General features: G+C 38.8%; 1 protein-coding gene across 1 annotated transcript in view; it reads right to left on the bottom strand.

The window, feature by feature from the left end:
• LOC109173146 (17.8 kDa class I heat shock protein-like) overlaps positions 1 to 22,831 on the bottom strand; it is a 73,858-nt gene that overhangs the window by 771 nt on the left and 50,256 nt on the right. The window lies entirely within an intron of this gene.

Below are 22,831 nucleotides of genomic sequence, written 5' to 3'. Positions count from 1 at the left end.
ATATGAACGCTCTTCTATATATATATATATATATATATATATATATATATATATATATATATATATATATATATAGTTATCACTTTTGAAGCCAAGAGATTATACTAGAAGTTTTCAATTCTTTTTGTGATTCTTTCCTTGAGATTATAAATACAAGCTAAGTTTCCAATTCTTTTTGTCATCCTTTCATTATATTGTTCAAGTTGCCAAATCTTATTTGAGGCTTCGAATATTATTATTATTGTTGTTGTTGTTGTCACTTCTGATTATAAAAGGGGTAACTTAAAACAAATGCAATGATATGACATTGTTGTACCAAAATCGCATTTTAGCATATGCAATTTTGGTATCTAAAAACTTTATGTATATTATCTCAAAAAAAAAAAAAATTATGTAATTGTATATTGAGCAGATACTATAGTTAGACTAGAGTGTACTACAAAAAGGCTTTATGTATATTATATAAGGTCATCTTCAACCCACTTAACACCAAAACAGCACCAAATTTCTTCACCAAATGTCACATCAAAAGGAATATTCTCAACATAGTTTAATATAAAATATATAAAAGTTGTGATGTAAATAATAATTTTTATTAACATTTATTTTTTCATTAACATTAATTATTCTAAAAATTGAATTTAACAATATTTTTTAAAATTTAGTTTATTCCACAACAATAGTATAGCATAAAACATCTAGTACATGTAATTATCAGAATTACTATATTGTTTTCACAAGTATATTAATTTTTTTTATAACATTAATTATTTTAAAAAATTGAATTTAACAATATTTTTCAAAATTGTGTTGTATTTTCTAATATCAATATTATCCAGTATGTATTTTAATTTTTTATTATGTTTTAGTTATGTTTAATGTATTTGAAATTTTAATTAATATATATTTGACAGAATAATGGGAGCTGATCCGGAGCAACAAAGACACTAACAAATACCTGTCCCGATACCACTAAGAGTCCAACGGGCAGAAGTCTAACGGACAGAAGTTCAACGAAAAGTTATTTACTGCGGGTCATTTACTACCACCCATTCAAGACAGGGAAATAAGTGCCAGGCTCCTCATCTTGGGGTAGCTGTTACTTACCGTTAAGAGACTTAGTATAGGTAGGAAGCTCTTTGCTGAACAGACAGAGGCTGATTCTTGTCTTCTTTCCTAATATACTCCGGTAAAAAGAGAAGAAAGAAAGATTGAAAACTTTTGAGTTTGGACCCCATTTTACCAAAGAGTTGCTTTGTTCTTAAAAGAAATTTGCTCCTTGAATTGTGATTATCTCATCTCTTCTAAAGTTTTGAAAGTATTGATAATTGCGACATTCTCTCTTTTTGTTAATTTTTCCATACCACTTCTTTGTTAGCCATCACCCATAGCCCCATTACAAGCTAAATAAATTCCTATTTGATTTTAGCATGCATTTTTAGATTTGATCTCTGGGAGTATGAATGGCAAGTCTATGGGATCTCATTCATGAGCCGTGTTTTGCATAATCTTAACTGAGTATTTGTGCACACTTGATCCTCACATACTTTAAATTCTTGGCGCTTGGTTATTGACTTGAGAATGAGTCTTATGTGCCAAGCTAATTTGATTCTTGAAGCTTGTTGTTTTGTAGCAAGTCGGTTGGTGGTTTGAAAGGTTGTGCAAGAGAGAGTAGGAGTAATTTGTATGTTAGACTTGTGATTTATTTCATGGTTTTGCTTGAGGACAAGCAAAGGCTTAAGTGTGGGGAGTTAATGTGCGCCCAATTGTGCATATTTCAAGTATTGATTTAATTATATTTGATATGTTTGAGTTCATGATTTTAGTAATTTAATTGTATAATCCTTTGTTTTATCATTTAGTTATGGTTCACACTTGTTTTGAACCATAAAAAGCCCATCTTCCCTCAACCTTAGGGGGATTCCTATTCTCTCCGGGTTTGACTCCAACTATAAAATCCCACCTTCCTCAACCCTAAAAATTATTCAGAGATCTTTGGAGACAAGAAGGAGAGAAATCAAGAGCCACAAGTTATCTTGGGAAGCAGGAAGAAGACTAGGGAGATTTGAGAGAATCGCTCTGGTTCATCCTTGTACTCTTTTGATAATTTGTATTACCTTTATTATTATTTGCTATGTATAATTTAGCCATGCTTGGCTAAATTCCATTAGAGATTCTTGGGTAAAAAGTGTTTATGAACCTATGTGCCTGAGCTCTCAGATTCTTTAATATATTATTATTTGGGGTTAATACTTGTGTTGCAATTGTGTTTATCATTCTTATTGCTAGTAGTTTAGGGCCCGAATTACTTGCTTCATAGCTTTGTTTGTGTCACAACGAGAGTTGGGCATAACTTAGGGCACACACAATTGCACCAAACTGTTGCACCTTGAGAAAGGGTACTTTTGTTAGGGAGTTTAATTATTGATTATTGCACATCGAGAGATGGTACTAGTTAGGAATTTACTATGATGCTTGTTCTTGTTTTATTGGGTGTTTATACCACGAGGGTGGATATTCACTAGTGTTAGTGATTACGAGACTAGCTCTATACCACTTTGCATCCTCACACCCGTTTAAACCCATATTTAATATTACATTAGGTTAGGCACTAGGTGATTAAACACTTGAATCCTAGGAATCTCATTCTCTCTCTATTGTTTTCAAAGCCTAAATCATTGCTTTTATTTATTTATTTACTTGCATCCTTCACTCGTAATCATTAGGATTAGCTTCTCGTGAATAAATTAGTAATTGGTGTTTAATACCCCACTTCCCTGTGGATCGATAACTCGTTACTCAGAGTTTATTTGTTCGAAAATATACTACAATCAAGGTGGAATCCCAACGGAGGGAGAAAACCCAGCAACAACAGGACCGAAGACGTCGCACTAGGACAAGGGGTCCAGAGGAGGACATCCAAAGAAGTGGAACGGCCAGACGAAAACCAACCCCTTCCCGTTCTGCCGTGGAACGGTTGGAACAGAGGGCATTCGGCAAAGGATGGGATCGCGGGCCGAGCGGTCCCCCACCAGAGACCCTCGCCGACACGAGAGTAAAGTAGCAGAGAAATCACCCACTGAGAAGATGGGTGAATCAGATGAGGCGGCCCAACGCCGACGCTTTGATGAGTCGGACCGCGCCGGCACTTTGATGAGCAACCCCGCGCAGACACTTTGATGAGCCGGATTGAGCCGACACTTTGATGAGCCAGCCTTCTGCCGGCACTTTGATGAGCCAGACCCGCGCTGACAATTAATGAGCTGGCCCCGCGCCGGTACTTTGATGAGTTGGCCCTGCGTCGGCACTTTGATGACTCGGACCTCGCCGACACTTTGATGAGCCAGACCGCGCCGGCACTCACACTTTGATAAGCCGACCCCGCGCTGGCACTTTGATGAGTCAGATCGCGCCGATACTTTGATGAGTCGAACCGCAGGCACTTTGATGAGTCGAACCCGCACCGGCACTTTGATGAGCAGGACCCGCGCCGGCACTTTGATGAGTCGGACCCGTGCCGGCACTTTGATGAGTCGGACCCGCATCGGCACTTTGATGAACTGGCCCTGCGCCGGCACTTTGATGAGCCGACCCCGCGCCGGCACTTTGATGAGCCGGACCCGTGCCGGCACTCTGATGAGCCGGACCCGCGCTAGCACTTTGATGAGCCAGCCCTGTGCCGGCACTTTAATGAGCCGGACCCGCGCCGGCACTTTGATGAGCCGGACCCGCGCCGGCACTTTGATGAGTCGAACCCGCGCTGGCACTTGGATGAACCGGCCTCGCGCCTGCACTTTGATGAACCGGCCTCGCGCCTGCACTTTGATGAGCCGGCCTCGTGCAGGCACTTTGATGAGCCGGCCCCGCGCCGGCAATTTGATGAGTCGGACTGCGCCGACACTTTGATGAGTCGGACCGCGCTGGCACTATGATGAGCCGAACCCGCGCCGGCATTTTGATGAGCCAGACCCGCGTCGTCACTTTGATGAGATCGACCCGCGCCAACACTTTGATGAGCCGGACTGCCGACACTTTGATGAGTCGGCCCTATGTCGGCACTTTGATGAGCCGGATTCGCTCCAACACTTTGATGTGCCAGACTCGATTCCAAAAAAAATAAAAAATAAAAAACATTTAAAAAAACAAAAAAAAATATTAATTACTGCATTCTACTCCCTATGGGCTGGTACTAGATCCGGTCCAGCTAACTATTCGACAGAAGGGCATTTCTTGGTCAAACTCAAAGTTTGGTTACGAAAACGCTATCCCCTAAGGAATAGTACGAGGTCTACAATCGCTCACTACTCTACGGAAGAGCCGACCTTTGACCGAGCCTACGGCCTGTCGAAGTAAGCTACGAACAAACACAAAAAATAAAAAAATAAAATAAAAAATAAAAAAAATTGGTCGAGTCTGCCTTGGCCACGCCAAATTAGATATGCCAAATTGGTCGAGGTCCGCTTCGGCCAAAACTGGCCGAGGCTGCCTCGGCCAAAGCTAGCAGAGGTCTGCCTCGGTCTAAACTAGCCGAGGCCCGCCTTGGTCAAACTGGTCGGGTCCGCCTCGACCAACCTGGCCGAGGTTTGCCTCGGCCAGGCCAAATTGGCTGAGGTCCGCCTCGGCAAAAACTGGCCAAGTCCCGAGCCGAGATCGCGGCTCCTTGGCTTTGGTTAAGAAAAAAAAAAGGAGGATCTTTGATGCAATTTTACTCCCAAGCCAGCTCAGTTATATTCGCTGACTCCGGAGTTAGGGGGGCTGGTGACAGAGTAATGGGAGCCGACCCGGACCAACAAAGACACTAACAAATACCTGACCCGGTACCACTTAAGAGTCCAACGGGCAGAAGTCTAACGGACAGAAGTTCAACGGTAAAGTTATTTACTGCGGGTCATTTACTACTGCTCATTCAAAACAGGGAAATAAGTGTCAGGTTTCTCATCATGGTGTAGCTTACTTACCGTTACGAGACTTAGTATAGGCAGGAACACTGTTGTAAAAATCGGTCTAGGCGCCCCTAGACCATGGCGATTTCTCCCCTGGGCGTCTGCCTAGCGCCTAACTCGGCCGACTTGGCCGCCTAGGCAGCCGCTTAGCATCTAACTTAGTCGAGTTAACTTGTCCATTTCGGTCGAGTTAACCCGATAAGCTCGGCCTTGCTACATATATACATACATATATATAATATGACATATGTATACCCGTAGACTAGTTTGATACTTTGAATCTTTGGATGATTGAAGTATTTGAGTATTTCATATTTGAGTATTTTTAATTTTTAAAATTGTTTTGATGTTATGACTTATGAATTATCATTATTTCATTTATTTGGATGTGTTATTTGATTGAATGTTGAAAACAGTCTCATTAAAATTGTCAAACTGCAAATCTGCCACTATTTTTTTTGCGCCCGCCTAGCGACGCCTAGATTCCGCCTAGGCGCTAGGCGCTGCCCGGACGCCCGACTAGCGCCTAGCGCCTAGCACCTACTGCAACCATGGATAGGAAGCTCCTTGCTTAGCAAACGGAGGCTGATTCTTGTATTGAAACTATAGCAATACGATTGCTCTACTCTTTCCTAATATACTCCGGTAACATTTTTACTGTCAATATTCAATATTAGTCTTGTTTCGATCGTCTGAATGAGATCTTTAAAATGGTATAATTTATATTTAATTATACAAACTTTAAATGTACGTATTTAACAAAATAAAAAATTACATATAAAACAAATAAACGATACATTTAGAATTATTAAAAGAAATAAGGACAAAATGGTAATTTTCATCCTCATCCCTATTTTGCCGTGGATGAACAATTTCGTGCCATATATGACGCATCACTGTTCATCAATGCCAAATTATTTGGCGATTTGGTGTTTTGCTGCTGCACATTGGAGACCAAAAAATTAAAGAAATGGCGAGATGACGCTGATTTTTACCGATATGCAGCTCCCTTGGAAATGCTCTAAATACTTTTAAAAAATATTACTCCATAATACTTTAAAAAATAGTAAGGATAACTGTGCAATTTTTATTCTTTTTTTTTTTTTTTGGAATTTTACACAAAAATATTCAATTTTTAAAAGTTAATTAAGGGAGTGTTTGGTAGGATGGAATTAAATTTCATTTATACCAAACTGGCAAATTCTATAGAATTTATATTTCATAGTTTGATTAAAGAGAATTGTCAAAAAAAAAAAAGAAAAAAAAAAAAAAAAAAAAAAGAGAATTGCAATTCCCTCCAATCACAGTTTTTAAGGTCTCTTAAGAATTGCCCCCTGTTGTTATTACTAGTATTTGCACCCGATGCACGACCATAAATATAATTAGTATAATACATAGTATTATATTATAATAAAAAAATAGCCAAAAACATTAATTTTATTAGACATTATTAAAGACTTCTTTATATACCACATTTGTAGTCGTATTTTTAGATTGTACATTTTCTTCAGAAATAAGTATTTTTAATCCCTTAGGATTACTAACTCTTGACACTCCTACTGTAACACCCCGTGTTACGGCCCCTAAAACCATTTAATTAATCAACCAATAAGCCCAAGAGAAGGAATAAATCATAATGATCAATTAGGGAAAAAGGCCCACCGTAGTCCATGGGCCCTCATATATAAACCCAACCCCTAAACCCAATCCTTAGTTCCGAAAGAAATAGAATTAGCAAGCCTATAGTATTAATTCCTAATTAGGACTCCTAAATATATAAATAAGGGACTTAGGAGACACCTAGAACTTCCCACACGCCTAAACGCCCCACCTCCCCAAGAAAGCTCCAAGAATTCCCTTAGAAGAAAGCAAGAAAGCTTAAAGAAAGACCCTTCATAGCCAAGGAACTAATTAAGGCTAAGAGGTAACCCATGTCTCAACAAAACCTATTTTCATAGCTATGATTTCCCCTTAGGGTTTCCCCCATATGATTGTAAATGGCGAATTACTATGATTATTATTGATGTTGATTTAATGATTCCATGGGGAATCTTGATAATCTTGATATTTGGAGTTTCTTGATAATTGTGATGTTCTCGATGATTAATTGGGATTCTTGATGATTTCGTGTTGTTCTTGATGATTATGATGTTCTTGATGATTAATTGGTATCCTTGATGATTATGTGTTGTTCCTACCGAATCTTGCAATTAGAAGACGAACCGTATTCTTGTTGATATAAAAGTGATTAGAACCCTAGGTTGTACCGTATGCTTTGATTCTTGGATTATCGGGTGGGAAATCGCATGTTTGGGTGTTGATTATGTTTAGAAAAGCATGATAGGCCATGTGCCGTTCGTTTCCCGTATTTGATCCGTTAATTGTCTACTTGTTGTTGTTAATTGCGTTGTAAAGTGTCTAAGCATGGTTTTGGGTTCCACAACGGTTCCCGGGGCGAAAAGTGATGAAAAGAGTCAGTGGGGGGGTAGGTGGGGGTAGGGGACCCGCCACCTACCCGCGGCATTCTCGGGCAGCCGGCGGGCGGGCAGCTGCCCGCCGGGCACCCGCTGCCCGGAACAGTGGCAGCCGGCGGGTGGACCCCCACCCACCGGCTACCCGCTGGAAATTACACTACCTCGGGCTCCCGGTTTCCCCGTTTGATGTTTCCCCGATCCCCGTGGTGTCCCAACGGACCCCGTTTGTCGTGCCTATGTCTAGTTTGATGTTTCGGGTACCGTTCGTAGGTTTATGAGTCTGTTATATCGCATGCTAGATGAATTGGTATCCCGTTGACCTAGGTGAAGGAAGTATGAACCCCTTAGGACCATTCTTAGTATGTGATGGATCACGCATAGGTTTGTTATACGCTTTATCCCCCTTCCCAATGTGTAACGTGGGTTGCATGTGCTTGCTATGTGTTATGTGTGTGTGCTACCCCAATTCGGTTGCGATCGGATTGGTTATCCTGAGCTGCGGTTCAGAAGCTGACTACGGTCAGATTGGTATTCCTGGCTGCGGTCAGATGACATTCTCTTGGGCTGCGGTCCACCGTTTGGTTGCGATCAAACGTTTCTATACGAGCTGCGGTTCGTCCTTTATCCTGGCTGCGGTCAGATGACACTCTCTTGGGATGCGGTCCACTGTTTGGTTGCGATCAAACATTATGATGAGCTGCGATTCATCGGTCGGTTGCGATCGACCTCCCCGTGTTGCGATACGGGGCATGGTGCTGCGGGGCTGTGTCAGAGCTATATGCACTGACCCTCATGTATGGGCATGCGATCGGTCCCGTGGCGCCAACAATGTGCGCTATGTGTGTGATATGGACGAATTGTGACTATGAGTGCCTTGGGGGATGTGACTATGGGATTCATATTGGGGATTGTCATGCTGTGTTATGATTATCGTTTATGCTTGGCCTTATCTGCCTTATCTGTTGTGAACTGCATATGCTCGTTATAACTGTTGATTGTGTCTGGCATTACCTGTCGAGTCATTCCCGGTTTTGAAAGCTAGAGTTCGTAGGATATATCTTCATGCTCATAATGGTTTTCGTATATCTATATATATCTCTATATGTATTGTATTTCAACGCGTTGGAGTGGGTTACCAGCATCTCTCGCTGAACAGATATATTTGGCTTTCAGGCACAGAAGAATAAGTCACTGGAGCGCGCTAGAACTCGGAACGTAGAAGTAGATAGTTCCCTTCTCGGCCTGCGTGCCATATTATGCATTTACATTATTGAGGATATTAGTTAGTTAGCCTGTGCACCTGGGTTCTCCAGCTCAGGTGTGGCATAGCACCCCGTACACTTGCATTATGTTTTGGGATTTAATGAGATAATACCCTTATTTTATAAGTTTTAAATGTCTTGAAAATCTGGGGTGTTACACCTACATACATTTGACCATGATTAAATACTGGCCTCTTAAAAAACAAATCCACGTTGGACAGTGTTTGACCTTGGCTTTTGTTTATTGTCATGGCATATGACAACATAAGGGGAAACTGTTTTCTTTGGAACTTAAAAGACAATCTTGGATCAGAAGGTGTTAAGGACATCCTTGGTATTAATACCTTTGTATAGCACTTGATCCGCACAGTATTTGAGCTTCTAAAACATGATCAGCCAACTTTGAAATGATCATCCTGGTACCATTGCACAACCCCAATGAGTGATCAATATTTCTCAAAAACATAACTGGTGAGCCAACTTTTAGAGTCAATGAGTGATTTGGAACTCCAGAACATCTTAAGCCATTTAAAAATTTTAGTGTGTGCAGATCAACCAGCATGTCAACATTAGAATCAGATTTACATACCGAATCACAACTGAGATACGTCCTTCCTTCAGCATTATTATATTCATTCATGTATTCATTGTATCTACCACATCCAAAGTTGGTGCCAAAATTGCACGATCTTTTAGATATTTAAGATCTCTGTTGCCACTGCGAAACCCCGGGAATATGCTATCAACAATAGTAGAAATAGGATCCTCAACACACGATAATAAAAATTGTTCAAGAATATTTATCTCACATTCTCCATCCATTGAATCACCAATTGTTCCATCACCTATATTAGCAATCCACTTTGCAAATTCTTCAATCTCTTGAACTCCAATATCTGATTGCAAGGACCTTAGCCTTAGATTCTTTGTTAACCTAAAAACTTTACAGCTTCTCCAAAGATAAGATGAATTTATACTTGCTCCCACAATATCTTGCCTGGTGCCCTTTGGAATTACTGATAGAATTTGTCTGAAATCTCCACCTAACACAACGGTTTTTCCACCAAAAGTCATATCAAAGCTGTTTGGATTTTGAACACGCATTATATCTCTCATCGTTCGGTCCAAAGCTTCGAAGCATAATTTATGCATCATTGGTGCCTCATCCCAAATGATCAACCTACTTTGCATGATCAACTGTGCCAAAGGACTACTTTGACTAATATTGCAAGTTGAATCTTCATTAACAGCGATTCGTATTGCAAACCTAGAATGCGCAGTTCGTCCCCCTGGTAATAGAAGAGAAGCTATGCCACTTGATGCAACGTTTAAAACTATCCTCACCCGTTGACCTTAAAGCAGAAGACAATGTTTTCCACAAGAATGTTTTTCCCGTACCATCGTATCCATAAATAAAAAACAATCCTCCAACATCATTCTCAGCATCTTGCAATATATTGTCATATATAGCCCTTTGCTCTTCAGTGAGTTGTGGCAGGGTTGTCGAAGCCCTACAAATTTAATACTGGCTCACTCCACTAATTTGTAGTAGTGGCAAGACCAGGTCGAATCCCAAGAGAACTAATGAGTTCGTTTATTAAATTAAAATGACTCAAAGCAGGGAAATTAAAGTGATTCGCGAGAAATAAATAAAATCAATAATAATTGTAAACAAGTTCAAGGATATTGAGTTCTGATTCAAGGTAAAATGAATGTTAAAGATGTGACTTAGATCATTGGCTCCTACGAATACAATTTAGATTCAAATACTTAGTCAAAAACTAATTAGGATAGCCATAACTAGTCTTTGATCTCCCTAAATTAATTGATTCAAATTAAGCATTCAAACCAACAATTGTTATTGAATAAACTGGGGACGATAGCGTTCCATATTCACCCACCAACATCATTACACTTAATGGAAAACAACCAAGCCTAAATCACAGATTGAGATAGCTACAATCTGTAACTTAGTCTTCCTGTCCTTTATAAGCTACTGGGTCTAATTGTTTATGACAATTACGGATCATAAATTCATAGATAGTAGTAGGAAAATCAATAACAAACTAAGTTGTCAATTTAATTCATTATCAACATTCCCTGGGAATTTTAACTTCCAAAAAACAAGAAATACAAGAATCTAGCAATTTAATTAAAATAAAACCTCCCTAAGATCACAACTAGAACTTCAATCCCTTGAATCAGAATTGAGATAATTAGCCAAACATAAAGCAAACTATTCCAAAATACTAAAAATATGAAAGGAACAATCTACCAAATACATCAGAATAGCTCTCCTTTTATAGGGTTTCAAATCAACAATCTTCCATAAAATTCAGGCTCTTACCGCATCAATAGCTAATTCCTCCAACAAATTCAAAAGATTGCTTAATTCTCTCACAAATTTCGCGCTGAAACCAGTAGAAATCGCCATCCCTGCGCTTCTCGATCTCGCTTCGCTGCTGTCCGCGACCTCCCCTTCTGTTTCGCTGCTTGTACGCGACCTCCCCTTCTGTTTCGCTGCTTTTACGTGAACAAAACAAAAAAGAATAATAAAATATAATAGTAAATAAACTTAACTGCAAAGGACGAATCTAACCTAACAATTACTTTGATTAATTACCTAGTGGGGCCCACCTAACTTATAACAAATATACTAATAATAATGAAATATAAAATATAAATAATAAATTAACCAATAAAACTTATTTAAGTTAAGGTATAAAATATGCTCATCAAGTTGGTCCACCAAACTATGATTCTCTGCCTTCATGACTTAATATCATATGTTAGTTCCTCTTGTATCAACCGATTGATTATTCTAGCATGATTCTGTACATCGGGTAACGGCATTGACGGAAAGTCTTTCAAACTCTTGCCCATAGCTGTCAACAATATTTCTATCTCCGCAAGTGCAAAATTCTTTTTCTGATCTTCAGATAGAATCAACTCTGTGGTAGTATTATCAAGAAATTCTATAAGTGTGTTTATAAAAGTTAATTGTAAAACATTACTAAGCAGGGGGAAAAAAAAAAAGAACAACTAAAATTCCCGACTGCTCTCTAATCTTGAATTCTGCATCTTCAGACAAATAGTTCCACGCAGCTTCCTACACAACTTCTGGTTTTGCCATTGAGTTTGACATCAAGAGAGTCACAAACAATCTTCTCAAATTCACACCTGTGGCCCATTGACTTGCTTCTTCTATAGCATGAACATATTCTTTGTCGTCATCTACTAATCCCCTAGCTGAACACGCATCCCTAAAAGATTCGTATTGCACACCATCAACTTTTTTTATATCTAAAAAACTTGTGGGCCCTTTTACTTTATTCAAAAGACATCTCAAATAAAATATCGCCACAGTTCCAGGCGGCACATAGAAAACTCTACTGATTGAAAATCCTCTTTACCTTGGCTGCCATTTCCTAATATCTTTCTTCCATACAAATTTCGTTGGCATTTCAGCATATGTCAATTTCCTGGCTTCTGGGTATGTTTTATTTGCCTCAAACCATTCTAGGAACATGCTTTAAGATTGTTGGTCGGCTGAGTATGTTATCAACCGGATCATCATCTGCGAAAACGACACTTTGTTGATTCGGCAAGTGAAAGCTTAATCGTTCAACTGATGGTGTTCTAATTGTATATCAAATCCAAATAATCGGCAAGATGCTTCACATGGCGATATGTACCTACAATCATAGTACATACTTATTTCATCAATCACTTGCGATCCATCTTCATCATTGTTGCTTCTGTAAAACTCTACTGTGACCCTGTCATGACCCTTGTTCACGTACTTGAATAGATACTTTATTGAACGGGACTGATTTCACCATTCAACATTAATATGAGCTCTATACTTTAACAACAAATGCCTATTGTGTGGTACGACGTACCTATTATCCAAGCTAATTCCATTGCGCACCGCAGAACGACCATTGTCTCGTCGTCGATATATAGGATAACCATCCTCGTTAAAAGTTGAACAATTAACAAACTTTTTGGGAAAGTGTTTAGTACATTTACCATTCGCCATACATGGAGAAGTCAATCGTGCTCTACCGCAAGGACCATGCATCATAAACTCATCAACTAATTTGAAGTATTCTGTTTCCACTTCTTGATTAGGTAACTCAGCTGAAATAATGTTGTCCAAATTTCTCCCACTTTGTGCTCCATTGTGTTTATCTAGAAACAGAAGTATATGAGCATGCGGTAGACCTCACTTTTGAAACTCTACGGTATAGATAACTGTTAACATTGAAAAATAAAATGAAATTAAAAATATAGCCAAACATATAAAAAGAAACATTACAAAAAATAATACAAAAACACATCTTATTAGTTACATACCTCCGGGTTCAAATAACTTGTTCTTCCTGCAATTAGATATTAGAGAATCCAACTTCATTTGAATACTCTACATATTATGTCAGGACGATCTTCTGGTCTTAATTTTCTATCATTCAAGAAACGTTTTACCTCAGGCCACTTTGGATTGCATGTGAATGTGATAAACAAATCCGGGTATCCAACCCATCTACATATCGCCATAGCGTCCTGGTAATTTTGTATCATGTATCTAGCTCTACCCGGAAAACTCAAAGGCAATATTATTCTCTTTCCTTTAGTACTGGGATCAACTTCACCCCGTGTTAATGCATCATTCAAGCAATTATATGATTCGCACCTCAAACTTTTTTAGTGTGTCCTTATATATATCAACCTTCCTGACTCAACCATTGTATAGGCATCCACCAGAAATTGTTGGAAAAATATTCTCGAGGACTGATCCTTTGACGTCCACCAGCTATGTTTCCTTTTAATGTGGAGAAGGGGATGTTTTCCCTGTAACCGTCTTCACCATAAGGAAACAATAAAGGGTATTGCATCGGCAAGTAAGCTGGATTTAGTTCAGTAATTCTTTGCAATAGACCGCTCTTCCTTTCCACCAAAATGTCACGTTCACCAATATTTGTATCAATATCACCAACAATTAAGGCAGCCACTTCTGAAACTTGAGGAAAATTGTGTGTTCTCGCATCCTTTGATCTCTTCCCAAGCAATTTAAGATATAATACCCAAAATGGTCCTTTGACTATTAGCTAATACTTAATTTTGTCCCGAAATATTAAAAGTACCCAATTTAGTCCTCTTACTTTTAAAACGGTACCCAATGTGATCTTTCGTTATAATTGCCATCTATTAACCATTATGTTGAAGGGCATATTCATCTTTTTAATAAATAAACCACGTTTCCTCTTCCTAAAATGAAGCTGCGTAGGCATTTAAAGCCATTATCCTCCCCATCGCAAATATGAAGCCCTTATCCTCCCCATCACACAGACTAAACCCTTATCCTCCTTAGACCTAGAGCCGTGAATTGATTTGCAGAAGAGGGAGCAATTTGTTGCTGAGAATGTCTCTGCCAAGGAGGAAGCAAAACACAGAGATTTCTTCATCATCTTCTGGGTCATTGAAGCAAAGAATACATTTTGGGGAAGTGATTCCAATTCTCCAATGTAATTGTGGTAATGAGTTAACCCTTCAAACCTCATAGACTTCCGATAATCCTGGTTGAAGATTTTGGAACTGTGTTGGTATCAATGTAAGCAAATTAGCATTATTTTTGAAATTTTTGACGTTTGGAAGCAGATTTGGTTCACAGACCCTTACGGTTGTGTAACTCTTTTTTTATTCATACCAGAATTGGGCAAGCAGATTTGCGTTCACGAATTGTTCTTTTTTGTTGTTGTTGTTGTTGTTTGTATTTATTTACTAATTAATGTAGAGTTGTTGACAAATCTGTATTTTCATACATTAATACAGGGCATGCACTCATGTGGTTTTTTTGATTGGTTTGATCCTGCAATGTGTTCACGGTCGAAGTAGATCATTCCCGGATTGTTGAAGAGGGTGAACCGAGATGAGGAAGAAATTAAGAGGCTCAAAGCATTATTACAAAGTGTAAATGGTCCAAAGAAACATTTCAAATGCAAATGCAAATGGCTCAAAACATTGTTCTTAGGAGCAATATGAGTAGTAATAGGAGTTGTAATGATTTACGGCTTCGCAAAGAAATGTGAAAAACCTAGTGATCTTTATAGGTTGCCATGAACTTATGTAATTACTCCCTATTTTGTATTTTCAATGCTCACTATATAATGTAACTTCCAATCCATATTTCGTATTTAAATTGTTCATGAAAAAGAGATTGCATAAATTGGGGAAAAAAGAGATTCCATACATTGGTGTTTTCTAACACTGGCAACAAAAAACAATTTCATGCTAAAACTGCCAACCTGTTTTGTAACACCCCGTGTTACGGCCTCCATATCCGGATTAATTATTTAATTAATTCCATTACCATATAATTAAGAATGATTTTATTAGACTAGAATCCCCATCAATTAATTAGCGTGGTCCACAATGGACCATGGACCCTTATCCTTAACCAAGTCCTTAATCCTATAAGGAATAGGATAAGTGAACCTTTACCATTCAGACCCTAGTTGGGACTCCTGAATCTATATATAGGGACTTATGAAGCATTTAGAAACCCTACCACAGTTAATTCTACCACACAAGATATTCCCGAAGAGAAACCTACAGAGGAATTCCCCCTGCCACCAAACGTAGAGGAATCCACTGGAAGGAAATCTTATAGAAGAACCTTAGTAGCCAAGGATATTGATTAGGGCTAAGAGGTAACCCATGCCGCGACAAAACCTATTTTCCTTGCTATATCTTATTCATTGGCTCCTTTGATATGTGATTCTGTGGTTGAGTCTTGATAGAGCGTTGCCTAGGGTTTATATTGTATTTATGTGATAATCTTGATGTTCTTGATATTGTGATTGATTATATGAACGATCTTGTATTTTGATTATGTCTAGAGCCCTAGGGTTTATATCTTGAATTTCGTATTATGATGTTCTTGGTATATTTGGGCGGGATTATGCATGATCGGGTGTTGAGTCTAGCCTAGGACTTGTGTTTGGGACTTTGCATATAGATTTCTTGATGTTCTTGTGGTTCCGGATGCTCCTGAACCGTTATATGATTTGTGTTGGGTTTTGGTATGTTTAGGAATCGTGTTAGAACGTATTTGGTGTGATTCTTGGTTTAATTCCGTTAATTGAGTCCGTGGTGTTGTCGTTACGTGTTTGAATGTGTCTGGACATGGTTTCGAATTCCACGAGTGATCCCGGGACCGAAAAGTTGCCTGTGTACCAGTGGGGGCTGGTGGGGAGGGGTGACCACCGCCACCTACCCGCTGCCCGTGTTCACTGTTCCAGCGGGCAGCCGCCGGGCGGTGGTCTGCCCACCGGCCACCCGCTGGAATAGCGAGTGATCGCCGGCGGCTAGGTGGCGGGTGGTCCTCCACCCGCCACCTACCCGCTCGAAAATGTATAAGGGTCGTGATGTTAGCCCCCGTTTGTTGTTTCCCTTGTCCCGTTGTACCCCGTTTGTCGTATATGAGTCTCGTTTGATGTTTTGAATACCGTTCTAAGAGTTTATGTGTAGTACGTGTCATTGTGGTTATGTCTCGATTGTTATTGATTGATTATGTGTTGATTGATTGAATGATGTTGAGTATCGTGGTCATTGCGCAATAGCTGGTGTGACTAATGATGATGATGATGATGATGATGATGAGATTGTGATTGGTGGAAATGAATTGTTGGAGATTGGCACCACTTGTGCCCGGTCATTGTACTAAAGGTACAAGTCATAGCGGTGACTGTGCTGAAGGCATCCCACCTTCGACTAGCTTGCCGTTGAGCATGGGTCAGGTTATAAGTGTTGCGGTGTCATGTTAGAGCTATATGCACTAACCCCTTGATATTGGCACTAGAGGTGCGGATCATTGAATGGCACTGCGGCACCATCTTGATATGTTGGTGGTTGATAGGCGGTTTGTCGGTAGGGGCATGTAGTTTTCCGGAGGCATAAGGGGTGGTGATATAAGGGTGGCCTGGAGGTATAGGTTGGAACTGATATAAGGACAGAGGGGATCTACAAGGTTGGAACTTGGTATAAGGTTGGAGGATGGATTGTGTGCTTTGATGACTACTTGTTAATTGACTGTCTTGAATGCCTTCGTTGCCTCCAATTGCTATTTTATATGCTTATCTGTCTGTGGTACCTTGTATTGCGTTCTTAGGATGCATGTTAGTCTTTATGATTACTTTATACTGTTGAGTCTGTTAATGTGTCTTGAGTCTTGATCTTGGATTTAAATTAGAGTCTCGTAAGTATATATCTATTCCTGTTTCAAAATGAGTTTCTTATATCTATCTATATTGTACTTAACGCGTTGGAGTGGGTTACCAGCATTATTCGCTGACGGTTGTTACACCGAATGTTTTTCAGGTGATGGGCATTAGTTACGGAGCGCGTTAGTCAGAACCGTGGACTTAGTTTAGTTAGTTCTAGCGTAGTGGATGGCCTGCGTGCCTTGGGTTGTAATTAGTATCGAATTATGGATCGACCATGCTGGATTAGTTTAGCCTGTACACCTAGGTTCTCAAACCTAGGTGTGGCATAACACCCCGACACTTATGAAAAGAGTATGCTCTGTTTGGATTTATATGTTAGATTCACCTTTATTTTATAAGTTTTAAATATCTCAAAATTTAGAGGTGTTACAAGTTTGGTACAATTTCATGCTAAAACTGCCAACCAGTTTGGTGTTTTCTAACACTGGCAACAAAAAACAATGGCAACGGTTTGGTTTTTTCCTTTCTACCACTGCCAACAAAAAACAAAACCTTCTAAAAGTAACCATGGCAACATTCTAAAACAAATCAGTATAACAAAAACAATCCAGATCCATATTTCATTCAATTTGAATAGGTTCACTGAAATTCCCTTTAAATTTGCTCTTGAACACCATGGTAGACCTTGTTCTATATTTTCTTGTAGGCACTTGCTTTGTCTTCACTTGTTTTCTCAACCCAAGAGTCTTCTATTTTTTGGCAGTAGGGGGAGGAGGTTGTTGAATTGGCAGTTCTTGATTATTCACCACCTCATGTCCTTCTTCAACCTGTAACAAGCACATTAAATGTATGTAAACCACTACTACCTGCAAAGTGTAAAACAAGTTGTCACAAGAATGTAGGTAAAACACTACTACCTCATATCCTACTTCATGTTCATCATCTTCTGGGAAAAATGACATATGTAGGCTAGGCACCACCTCATGTCCTCCTTCAACCTGTTACAAACATATTAACCTATAACAAGCTCAAATTGTAAAACAAATTGTCACCATAACCCAAGCTACAAGTACCTCATGTGCTGGATTTTCAGGAAGATATTCTGGAATCTCTGGTGCAGTTGCTGGAATAGGCTGTGATCCTGGATAATTTGATGCAGTTTCTGGATTAGGCTGGGATGGTGCTTCCATTGCAGGTTGTGATGATGGGGTTGGCTAAAAGAAAAAATTTAAGCAATTAGATAGGTATAGAAAAAATTTCAGCAATTAATTAGATGGCTAAAAGGATTACTTGATTGCCATTCAAAGGACATTTTCTGCTGTTATGGCCTTTTTGTTTACACTTGGTGCAATGCTAAGTCACGTGTGTCCTTGATAGATGAACCCCATCTGCTGTAAACTGATTTGCACCTTTTGGTCTTTGTTTAATCTCATCTGCTCCCTTTTTCCTTAGTTTTTTAGGCCTTCCAGCTTTTGCAGTGTAGATAGGTGGTAGTGGTGCCACTAATTGTGTTTCAGGCCATCCATTGGGACCAGCCATAGGATGTATGCATCTTCCATAAACTGCCAAGTATGTTTCTTTCTTGTAACATACATTAACATAGTCAATAGGACTTTGTTTTTTCATCCATATTGCAGCAATAGCATGTTTGCAGGGAATTCCAGTGAGATCCCACTTCCTGCAAGAACACATTCTTCTTTCCAAATCTACTTTCTCATGTTCATCTGTATACATCCCCCTTCACTTCAAATAACATTAAGTCACTCTGAATAGGAATATATTCCCCAGCACCTTTCTCAATTGCAGCTAATTTTCTAAATATATTTGGGCAAATTGGCCCTTTCCACTTCAATGTTTCTTCCCTTTTCTCAAATAACCTTGTCATTAATAATTTCCTCAAGCTTTCAAGACAGTTTAGTAAAGGATTTTCCCTTGCATCTAGTATCATTACATTAAAGCATTCAGATACATTATTCACCAACATATCACACAAAGCATGCTCATTGAAATGTGATCTTGACCATTGACTAGGGTGTTTGTCTGTTAGCCATTCGAATGCAGCAATATCTATTTTTTTTTTCCAGATTTCTCATAGCTGTAGCATACTGGTTTATTGTTGTAGCCCTAGCAGCAGTCCACATTGTATCTTTAATAGCTTTCCCATTAAAACCAGCAGCCTTCATATTTGCACACAAATGTCAAACACAAAATATATGGCTGAAATTTGGGAAAACTTTTTCAAATGCAGGAATTAATCCTTTTTGTTTGTCAGAAACAAAGTTCAGGTAATGCTCACCAACTTCAGTAATCCCCAAGTCATTTTTTAGTAATCGCAAAAACCAAACCCAAGAGTCTTTATTTTCTCCCTCAACAATTGCATAAGCAATGGGAAAAAAATACCATCATTAGGATCTAATGTTGTTGCAGTGAGCAATTTTCCCCCATACTTGGACTTAAGATGGCAGCCATCAACTCCTATAATCTTACTACAATGCTTAAATCCCTCTTTGCATACATCCCAACATATATACCACCTCATAAACCTCTCATTTCCTCCTTCTTCAACCAAATTACTCGATTTGACTATAGAAGTTGTGTTTGGGTTAGTTCTTTGTATCTCAAGGTAGTAGCCCCAAAACTTGTTGAAATAATCTTCAAGGTCTCCTTTAATTGCATCCCTAGCAAGCTTCATGGCCTTTATTCCTTGTCTCTTGGTTACAGTGAAATGCTCATCACTAGCCACTTTGGCCCTAAACTCCTTGGTTGTCCATGTAGAATGGCCTTTTATTTCATTTTTCCACCTTTTGGCCAACACACTTGCCTTTACCATTTTGTTTTGTTTCACCCAAGGACACTCAACATGTGAATCATTAAAGGTTGTAATTCTCTAAGTATTAGAATGAGGGTCTAACCTAAGAGTGATTGTCCAAGGACATCCATTTTTTTTTGCAATTGACTACACACCTAACATTATCATTTTTGAAGAATTTTAAATCCTTCCCAGCCTTAAATAGGAGTGTGCATTCGGACGGTTCGGACGGATCGGGTGAGAGATAGGTGCATCCGATCGGATTTCGGTTTTGTATTTTGACTACCCTATCCGTTTAAAAATGTTGACTTATCCGGTCGGTTATATCCTAGTTCGGGTTTGGTCGGGTCGGTCGGATATCCGAAATTATTTCGGATATTAACAATTGTTGAAATCAAATCAAAAATTCATAAATTAAAATCAAAAGCAAAATAATAAGTAACTGAAAGTTTGAAATACTGAATAATACTGAATAAATAAATAAGTAAATAATTAATAGAATGATAGTGTAATAGACTAATACCAGTAATACTAAGTTACTAAGTTAGTAATTAGTATTACTAAGTAGTCTATTAACTAACATTAAGAGTCTTAACTCTTAAGTGGCTAAGAGTCTAAGAGACTAAGACTCCAAAAAAACTACAGAAGTACATACATACTAGCTTCTATACTACTTACTACATACAAATTTACATAACTGTTTAAACTTTAAACCGAAGCCCCACAAAAACAAATTCACCCAAAATTAGCAACTCAGCATTCAGCAACTCCTAGACTTTTAGAATTCAGACAATTAGAGTAGTTATTCTTCTTCCTGTGAATTGTGGCAAGTTAGTGTAGATAATTAGTACACAAGCAAGTAAACAAGTAAAGCAACTGAGCAAGCATTAGAAAATGAAAAACAGAGAAGGGATTATATAAATATTGGCTCAGTAAGCATATTTTACATATCATTTGGATTAAGGGCCTATTGCTTCAATATACCTTAAGTATAGAGCAACTGACCAACTTAATCCTTTCCTTTTCAGATTGAAGGTGGAAGCTTCATCATTGCCAAACTTGCCAACTTAAAGTGAACAGACATAATAAAAGAGTCCATACATTACCAAATGCCCAAGGTACATGAGGCAGCAACTTAGTACAAGTTACCAGGCCTTCATACTTACAGAGTTACAGAGTCTGAGACTTACAGATGTCCAGTGGGCTCAAAAAATAGCAAGTGAGATTAGATTGCAATTTAGTTAGAATCAATAAAATCAAGTAATGTAAATAATAACATTACAGGAATTGTAGCAAGTGTAGAACCAAGAGACCTCCCTCTTCCACCATCACCACTTAACTCTGCAAAATAAACAAGAAAAGTATTAACAATTTAAGCAATTTAAAATATAAGTATAAAGGATTATAATGTTCAAACTACAAAGTCATACCTTTTTCAAACCTCTCCAACTCTTCCAGATTCTCCTCAATACATAAAGGAGTATTTTGCTTTCTAAGCCAATCTTGTGTACACACCAATGCTTCCACAATTTTTGGAGTTAAAGAACTCCTAAAAGGATCCAATACTCTTCCAGATGTACTGAAGGCAGATTCTGAGGCTACAGTGGAGATTGGAATGGCTAGGACATCCCTAGCAAGCTTAGACAGAACTGGAAACCTAGCAGAGTTGATCTTCCACCATCCAAGTATGTCAAAAGATTCTTCCTCTTCAACTATTCCCTCACTCAAGTACATATCCAACTCAGTTTGTTTCTTACCCCCAGACTCCAATCTTTGCTTTTTAATTTGGGACTTCAGAAAATGTTGTGGCTTCCCAACAGAAACAGAAGAAGCAGATGTAGGCTGTACAGACACAGGCACAGAAGGGACAGGCACAGAAGGGACAGAAGAAGAGGCAGATGTAGAATAATCATCAAATAACTCAGCAAGACCAGCAACTACTTTGTCATAGAATTTTTGACCCTTTTCCTCACCATACATATGATTAAACTGAGTAGGCATATACTCTAACTTGTCTCTAGGGTCTAGAATGTTTGCAAAAAATATCATTAGATTCATTTTTTCCACATCACCCCAATACTTCTCAAATTTTGCCTTCATATTTTTCCCCATCACACCATCTGGCCCACCAACTTCCACCATGCCTTTCAATAGGCAGTACAGATCAGAAATCTCAGTAAAGAAAGTGTTTGAGGTGACATATAAAGAACCAGAAATTCTAATGGTCATGTCATAAAAACACTTCAGTAAATGAACCAGACTGCCAACAGATTCCTAGTCCATAAAATCAGGAATTGAATTACCCAAATCAGACTTAAAAGAGCAATCAGACTCCAAAGATTCAAACACTTTTTGGTAAGTTAATGCAGACTGCAACATTAAATAGGTAGAGTTCCATCTGGTTGGAACATCTAAACACAAAGAAGACCTTTGTTCAATACTCAACCAATCAGCCAAATCCCTGAACTTCTTGAGTCTAGCAGGAGAGTTTCTAACATATCTAACCACCTCCCTAACCTTCTTAACTGAACTATCACAATCCTTAAGACCATCTTGAACTACTAGGTTTAAGATATGGGCAATACATCTCATGTGAAGATACTTTGTCCTCACAGTAGATGATCCCCAAGACAGCATTTTTTTCTTCAGAAAAACCATAGCAGTGTCATTTGATGAGGCATTATCAACAGTCACAGAAAACACATCTCTAAGCCCCCACTCAAGCAAACAATTTTCTAGGCTTTGGCTAGATATTCACCTTTGTGAGAAGTAACAGGGACAAATGAAAGGATTTTCTTATGAAGCTTCCACTCAGAATCAATGAAATGGGCAGTAACTACCATGTAGTTAATTCTTTGGATGGATGTCCAAGAATCTGTAGTGATACTAACCCTATGACTGCTTCCCCTTAAAAATTGCTTCAATTTCAGTCTCTCCTCATCATAGACAACTAGGATGTCCCTACTTATAGTCCACCTGGATGGAACTATAAACCTAGGGCAAGCAATAGCTATGAACCTCCTGAAACCTATTCCCTCCACAAATCTAAAAGGCAATTCATCTATGATTATCATTTCAACCAAGGCCCTCCTTATTGACTCTTGATTAAAAACCC

The sequence above is a fragment of the Ipomoea nil genome, unplaced genomic scaffold (assembly GCF_001879475.1).
Source record: "Ipomoea nil cultivar Tokyo-kokei standard unplaced genomic scaffold, Asagao_1.1 scaffold0146, whole genome shotgun sequence".
Taxonomy (NCBI): domain Eukaryota; kingdom Viridiplantae; phylum Streptophyta; class Magnoliopsida; order Solanales; family Convolvulaceae; genus Ipomoea; species Ipomoea nil.
Note: the sequence above shows the minus strand (reverse complement) of the source record. Positions and strands in the feature narration are given on the sequence as shown.